The sequence below is a fragment of the Helianthus annuus genome, chromosome 15 (assembly GCF_002127325.2).
Source record: "Helianthus annuus cultivar XRQ/B chromosome 15, HanXRQr2.0-SUNRISE, whole genome shotgun sequence".
NCBI lineage: Eukaryota > Viridiplantae > Streptophyta > Magnoliopsida > Asterales > Asteraceae > Helianthus > Helianthus annuus.
In genome coordinates, this window is record NC_035447.2 from 26,100,661 (window position 1) to 26,109,268 (window position 8,608).

Here is an 8,608-nt window from a genome sequence, read left to right on the forward strand (position 1 = left end):
ATCGCGTCTGCAAGCCGTATTTGGACAAATTTGTCATAGTCTTCATCGACGATATCCTTATATATTCCAAGAACCAAGCTGACCACGAGAAGCACCTCCGTTGCATTCTCGAATTACTACAGCGTGAGAAACTCTACGCCAAATTCTCGAAATGTGAATTTTGGCTACGAGAGGTTCAGTTTTTAGGTCACGTTGTGAGTGAGCGTGGTATCCAAGTAGATCCCGCTAAGGTAGAGGCAGTTATGAACTGGCAAGAGCCAAAGACGCCTACCGAAATTCGTAGTTTCCTGGGGTTAGCAGGGTACTACAGAAGGTTTATTGAAAATTTTTCAAGGATTTCTGCGCCCTTGACCTCCCTAACCAAGAAGAAAGAAAAGTTTATTTGGGGCCCAAAACAGCAAGAGTCCTTCGAAATACTGAAGCAAAAGCTAAGCAATGCACCTGTGCTGACATTACCGGAAGGTATGGATGAATTCGTAGTTTACTGCGATGCGTCACACACAGGCATGGGGTGCGTGCTTATGCAGAAAGGCAAGGTGATTGCCTATGCTTCAAGGCAATTAAAAGTGCACGAAAAGAATTACACCACCCATGATTTGGAGTTGGGTGCCGTTGTATTTGCACTGAAATTGTGGAGGCACTACCTTTACGGTATTAAATTTGTGATTTATTCTGATCACAAAAGCCTCCAGCACCTGTTCAACCAGAAAGAGTTGAACATGAGGCAGCGCCGTTGGATGGAAACCTTGAATGACTATGATTGCGAGATCAGGTACCATCCCGGCAAAGCGAATGTGGTCGCTGATGCCTTAAGCAGGAAAGAAAGGGTAAAACCTATACGAATCAATGCCAAAAGCATTGAGGTCAAGAACAATTTAATTGAAAGGATTTTAGCTGCACAGCGAGAGGCTGTGTTGGAAGCTAATTATCCTAATGAAAAGCTGGGAGTAACTGAGGAGCAGTTGACTCTTAGCAACGATGGAATCCTTAGATTGAACGGACGTATATGGGTTCCAATTTATGGAGGACTACGAGATGTTATCCTCCAGGAAGCCCATAGTTCCAAATACTTAGTCCATCCGGGTGCAGACAAAATGTACCAAGACTTAAAGGCAAATTATTGGTGGATAGGCTTGAAAAAGTCTGTAGCCGCCCATGTAGCAAAGTGCTTGACTTGTGCTCAAGTCAAAGCCGAGCACCAAAAGCCGTCTGGCTTGCTACAACAGCCTGAACTTCCCGAGTGGAAGTGAGAATGCGTAACTATGGATTTCATAACCAAGTTACCCAAAACCAGGAAAGGAAACGATACAATATGGGTCATAGTCGATAGGCTGACTAAAACAGCTCATTTTCTACCCATCAAGGAGACATACAGCTCCGATATGTTAGCCCAACTTTATGTGGATAAGATTGTAGCCTTACACGGCATACCTGTGTCTATTATCTCCGACCGGGATATTAGATACACGTCTCACTTCTGGAAGAGTTTCCAGCAATCTTTGGGCACGCGCTTAAACTTTAGTACGGCTTACCATCCACAGACGGACGGTCAAAGCGAGCGTACTATCCAAACATTAGAAGACATGCTTCGTGCATGTGCGATCGATTTAGGTGGTAACTGGGATAAGAACCTACCCCTAATCGAATTCTCCTACAATAATAGCTACCACACCAGCATAAAGGCTGCGCCTTTCGAGGCATTATACGGTAGGAAATGTAGATCGCCTGTTTGTTGGGCGGAAGTAGGAGAGGTCCAATTATCAGGACCAGAGATTGTTTTCCAGACAACGGACAAGATTGTCCAGATCCGGGAACGTCTCAAGGCTGCCCGTGATAGGCAGAAAAGCTACGCTGATCCAAAACGTAAGGATCTTCACTTCGAGGTAGGTGAGAAGGTGTTGCTTAAAGTATCGCCCTGGAAGGGGGTGATGCGTTTCGGAAGGAAAGGCAAACTGAGTCCGAGATACATAGGACCTTTTGAGGTCATTGAACGGGTCGGGTCAGTCGCCTATAAGTTGAACTTGCCTGAAGAGCTCAATGGAATTCACAATGTGTTCCACATCTGCAATCTCAAAAAGTGCTTCGCCGATGAATCATTGGTGATTCCACACACAGATGTGCAAATAGATGAGAGCTTAAAGTTTATAGAAAAACCTTTGTCGATTGAAGATCGACAGGTGAAGAAACTTCGAAGAAAGCACGTACCGATTGTAAAAGTCAAATGGGATGCTCGTAGAGGTCCCGAATATACGTGGGAAGTCGAAGACACAATGAAAGAAAAATACCCCTATTTATTTGAGTAAATCTCGGGTCGAGATTTATTTTAAGGGGGTGAGGATGTAACACCTCGAATTTTTGTGTCCAATAATGTGTTAACACGTGTCATTTGTTTACACGTGGCATTGATATTAAATAAAGGACAAATTTTGACAAACCTTGAAAGTATATAAATTCGAGGATTATAAATGTCAACAAGGGTAAATATACTGTATAATGACCCTAAATAATGCTTGAACCTTCAAACGAATAAATCATGGATCGTACGGAAGAGAAACGCGAAAGAAAGTGAGAGATTTCAAGCTACAGGGGTTAACTGTGTCAACATGTTTAATTATACCTCTGAGTGACCCTTTGACGTTCCCAAGGCTTTGTAAAGGTATTATACACTCACTAAAATATAATATATAAATTTCGCGAAGTTTCGTTATGAAACGAGAAAGTTACGATCGAATTCGTAGAAGAAGGGTTAAAAGCGTCAATAATGAAAGTGAAGGCTTTCTGAATAATTAATAAACTAACCGGGGACTTTATAATGCGGGTAAATAACACGAGGCCCCTATCGGTAAATAACCGAGGGCCAAACCGCAAAGTTACCCCTTCAAACCCGAAAGGTCAGGTAAATCATTACGAAAGATTTCGTTATTAATTACCAGGATTTCGCAATCATGACAAAAGATTTAAAATTTCTGAATTTATAACCTCTCGCGACCCGCGTGAAGGTTAGGGATAAGTTGAGGCGGGCCGCGAGCCTCCTAATATACGCGTCTGATAATTGGATCTTGTAAGGTCCGCTTTTCCATAATGTTAGATTACTCACAAAAGGATGATTTTTTTTTTCGGACATCAAAATACCAACTTTAACACATAATGAAAAATTTTACAAAAATTGGGCATGACCCGTTCGTAAAACGGGCGTGACCCCTGTTTTTGACATAATAGACAACGTTCACATACGACCCTTTTTTTTAAATTAAACCATCCCAAACAAAACAACAAGTTTTCAAATCTAAAACTTTTAACAAGGTTTAACAAAGTAACAAAAACATGGACCCAAAAGCATGCGTATAAACTTGCGGAAGCGCTTGGTATAATAAGGCTTGAACATGTGCTCGCTCCATATCTCCAAATCGCCTATAGAGGTGTTTTACCTACATTAACAATCAAAATCTTAAAGGTTAGTTATCACCATAGTAAATCATAACCTTCCGTTTTAGCTTTATCCATACAAAAACATTCTTACTTTTACGCATTCGACTACCCCAATAGTTGGGTTAGGCATAAACACTCTCATTGAGAGTTAAGCATATACATTCGACCCGTTTAATTGGGTTGGCATAAACACTCTCATCGAGAGTTAAGCATACACATTCAACCCGTTTAATTGGGTTTAACATAAACACTCTCTTCGAGAGTTAAGCATACACATTCAACCCGTTTAATTGGGTTTATTTGCTTTCAACATTACTCTTTCTTCTATCCGTAAAGCGGATTATAACTTTCATCTTATTTATAGCATTCAAAGCTATCCGTTAGAACGGATGGCGTTCATCTTTACTTGACACGATTGAATTTCAATCGATCAAAATGCATAGCTTATCACCACTTTCGTTAGCATACCCAAATCCACTAGGGATTTGTCGCTTACTTACTACTTGTCGCATTTGTTATACAAGGATAGTTTTACATCAAATTATATAAATAGAAAATATAACAAGGACTTGTATGCAACGAAACATACCTCGGCCTTGTGATCCTTCCGTTTTCTCAGTGTTGGAACCTTTTCTTTCACGCCTATAACAACACATTCATTCGTTTATTTAGTACAACTAAATCTCATACATTCACCTTACAAACTATACATATTATTCTTTTGAGCATTTCATCAAACACCTAGTGTGCGTACAACATATGAAGCATTATGTACATGTACCATATGCTTAATTTCGCTAGATATCATCATAATCCATATAATCAACCATTCTTGCACAAATCATTCATCCTACACATAATAATCTATCAATGTTCTAGTATTCACACAAGTATTCATGGCTTTTGCTCTACTTAATCAAATGACATAAACATCATCCTACTAGAACAAGTGGGTTTTCTTTCAAACCATCAATACATACGAAATCAAGCATAAAACACCCTCTAACGATGATTCTAATTCATACACAAGCATAATTTCATACTAATTCACTGATTGATCGAAACCCATGTTCACTAACTATCATCAAATCGCAAAATTCGACTTACCCTATGTAGGAAACTTTTAGATGGTTGGAAATTTCGTCACATGCATCCGAATTTCATCCAAAATCGCATCCAATTCTTAGATTTTATGAACTAGGGTTGAAGAGGGGATTTCTCTTCCTGCTCTCTCTTATGCGCGACCCCCAAAACCCATACACTGGGTTCTTTTTGTTCTTTACTTGTTACTAAAACAATTTCAAACTTAGCCCCTCAAGTTACTTGTGTTTTTCATTCTTGTACATCACATGTATATAATAACTTAATTAATCATAAAATCATTTAACCATTCACAATAATATATATATATTTTTGTCATAAAATTTGGGGTGTTACAGATCTCAGGCGACCCGCATTATAAACGCATGGAACTCCTATGCGGGCCGCGTGGGACGCCCAGATGCAGAAAGCTTGTAACTACTTGCCTTTTGAGCTTGTGAATGATCAAAACCTCAATCAATGAGGCATGGGCGCCCCCTACTCGACCCATACCACTTAGGGGCACCTGCCCATCATCCATACTCAGTGTAGCATGAGTTGTAATTATCCTAGAGCCCAAATTGTCACACCCCCAAAATTCCACACGCGGAGTACCACCGCTTGGAGGCGTGACATGACCAGGATCAAGCCATCAATCATATTGAACATAGTGTATAATAATTAAAGTAGTTCGTAAAACCCATTTCAATACAATTGATGTTCAAAACCAACAAAACATAATTTGAGTAGCGGAAGCATAAGTATGTAAACCTAATGTAAATCATAAGTTCAATTGTTTAAACGATTAACATGGTATCCACGATCCATGCTCCACAACGACCTGCTCCTCCTTGTGCAAGCTCCATAAGTACCTAAGGTCCTGCTAGGCATGCAGCAGAGAGTCAACAACTAGTTGAGCGAGTTCACAGTAAACAGTTCAGCAATAGTAATAGTAAAGTAAGCCTTGTGTTCGTTCGTTATGTCATGTATCGTATTAGTTCATATCGCGGCCCTCTAGGCATTGTGCGATGGCTAGGGGAGGTTTTCCCCAAGTATTCTAGACTAGGTATGTTTGTATCGCGGCCACCCTGGCATGTATGCGAAGTTTTAGAGTATAGTTCGCGGCCTTCCTAGGCATGTGTGCGAAGATTAGTCATAATATCGCGGCCAACCCTGGCGTGTGTGCGAAGATCAGTTCAATTTAGTACCATTAGTCTAGTTGTATCTTATCAATAACCCTTCCTCACCCGAGGATCATATAACTAAGTTCCATGTGCTAGGTAATCACAAATAAATAATCCAACCCATTCCCACCCTGGGAACCCATGCCTTGGCTGTGTGAACTCACCTTGGTTTGCTCGGTTTGACTCTTATAATAGCTAACGGTCAGGGTTGGTCAATCACGTCCTAGTATGATTAACATTTAGTCAATTAGTGGTTTCAAATAGAGCACAAAGTTCCTACACGTATTCTAACATGTTGCACATAAAATATTATAATGTATATATGTACACATGCATGCAATGTGTCGCTATTCGAATTAGCGACCACATATTCGTCACAAATCACAAGAAAATCTTGTCACAAAATTTCAGCTTTTAAGTGCATTTTCGGACAAATTGCGGTGCATTAATTGGGACCGTTCGGCCACCGGATAGTTCCCGAAGAATTACAGAACGTTTCAATCGAAACAGAGACCATTGTATTAAAATTTGGTAACCAAATTCCTTACGGATTTTTCGTGAAAAATCTTGCGCCAAACCATGATCAGATTTGACGTAATCTGATCACGTTTGCCGAAAAATTTATTTAAAAATATCTGTGTATCCGATTGGCGCGAAACCAAAAACAAAATCGCATGTCCGATCCCTAGAATCTACAGTAACATTTTCATATTCAAACAGTAAACACACACCGAGTTATAACGCAAAACGTTCGCTGCATTTTCTGCAGAAAATGGCAGCTCATAGCAGTTTTACAAACAATTCCGCTAAAAATACCTAGACCTGTCCGAAAAATACGAAACCACTTCTGTTTGAAAGCTATTTCCGGATACTTGGTTTAGACTCTGAAAACGTAAAGTTTCGATAATTTAAAGTCCTAGAACAGGCTACGCAAGTCAGCGTATTTTCTGCAGAAAAACTCAGCTTTCGTTGCTGAAACGAAATAGTTTATTTAAAATAGAAAACGACGTCCAAAAATCATGATTCCAGTGCCATTTGAATCGTGTTTCAAAATAACACGTTGTAGACTCAAGAAAATCAGTTTTTCGATAAATATCGACCTGTTTACAGCCAATTGAAGTTGGCTGTAAATGTTTGGACAGAAGCTGTTTCACATGTCTTTTAATAAACGAGTTTCCGGGTTTCGTTATCATGTTTCCGCACTTACACGAACATATTCAATCATTCACAGCAGGTTACAAGTTGTTTTATATCAGAAAGCATGCATGAACTTATAGTAATATCACAAGCAACTCATATAACATCATATCATCATACGTATCAACAATCGTAGAAAACGCAGCCATGTATAACATCTTATATATCAGACCCTGTGGATCTCATATGCAGCGGATCACACCATCTATATCGGACTTTACAAAAAAAATCATGTGTAGCGGACTATAATAGGTTCGTTATATCACGAATTAATGTAGGGATCATCTATATATATATCTATACATCGGACTAGTATATTCCGGATGTTGTGACCTCACTATGTCGGACTACGGTTTTCACGACTGAGCAACATGCATGGTAATCCGAACAAGCACATAATCACAGATTTCATAGTCACATTTATTGTTGGTTGCATAAAAAAAACTCTACGTACCGAACCATCACGTAAACGGACTCTAGCACTAGCATCAGTAATTACTATCAATACAGTTTCATCAAGAAGCATCAATCATCATCACGAAACCAGAAAGAATAGCAAGACACTTAACATCACATAGCGATTCACTCATGAACGAATTTAGATTCGAAATATAATACCTACTTATGAAGGTTAGCGAAATCCTGGGGCCTTGAAGCTTCTGCTCTTTGTTCACAGTAGAGAAGGAAGGGAAGGAGGGAAGTTCGTGAGTTAGGTTTGGATTTGTTTGGGAAGTTATCAAGTTCCACATGCATACCCAAAATATTAAAAGGGTTTCATTGGGAGACGGTTTGAGGAATTTGGTGTGGGCCGAAAACAGTCAAGAGCCCAAGATGGCCAAATATAACTAACGGGCATGCACGTATTTACTAGTTTGTGGATAGTTAATTAAAGTGGTGAAAGGATAAGTAGCCTACGTATCTTTTGAGATGTAGGGTGATATTTTGTTTTTATTGCATGTGAGTCTAGAATAGAAGTTGCATGGTAATTCTAGTGGATCTCTCATGGGATTTTTTTTTTTTGTAAAGTAATAATAATGTATAATAATCAATTTATGGTTCGGGCCTCATAAGTATCGAGTTATGCCATGGTTCAAGTGATTTGACAAACTTTGGTTCAAACGGTTCGAGTCGGTTCAACATGAAATGAATTTGGTTATTGTTCACACACTATATATAAATTAAGTAAGTACAAAATAATTTCATCTAGTAAGATCATTATATAAATTGAAATATGAATGCCAAACTAATAGTTTTCACCTCGAGAATTCGGGTTGTCACATCATCCCCAAGTTGAAAGAAATTTCGTCCCGAAATTTAGCACGTAGTTACTGAGGAAGCTAGCTAGGTTGCGTGGTTTTCCTGGGGTGTCACATCCTTCCCCCGTTGGTTTGGAATTTCGTCCCGAAATTCCGCAGTAGCTTCAATGAGTAGTGGATTCACTTTTCTCGAACAACTGGGGATACTTGTGTTTCATTTGGTCTTCTCGTTCCCAGGTGAACTCTGGGCCACGACGGGAGTTCCAACGAACTCGAACAAGGGGTATCCTAGTCACATGAGTATATCATTGGTCGTAAACAGAGTTTGGATGATAGGGTTTTGAGTGGTACAACGCCAAAGGCCTGCAACGGCAACTACTTCGCTTCTAGAGACGATGACTAGTGAAGATGGTGGGGTTCGTCAACATGGATACGTGGGTATATTGTTCTCCTAAATCCGAG

The 8,608-nt window shown here is 39.7% G+C and overlaps 1 long non-coding RNA gene across 1 annotated transcript; it reads right to left on the minus strand.

Moving 5' to 3' along the window:
- Positions 1 to 3,277: 3,277 nt before the first annotated feature.
- Positions 3,278 to 4,678, minus strand: LOC110935137. The gene is made up of 3 exons (XR_002588896.2): positions 4,537 to 4,678; positions 4,019 to 4,071; positions 3,278 to 3,428 (listed from the first exon to the last, which is right to left on the minus strand). It is a non-coding gene; the product is annotated as an uncharacterized LOC110935137 (long non-coding RNA).
- Positions 4,679 to 8,608: the final 3,930 nt, after the last annotated feature.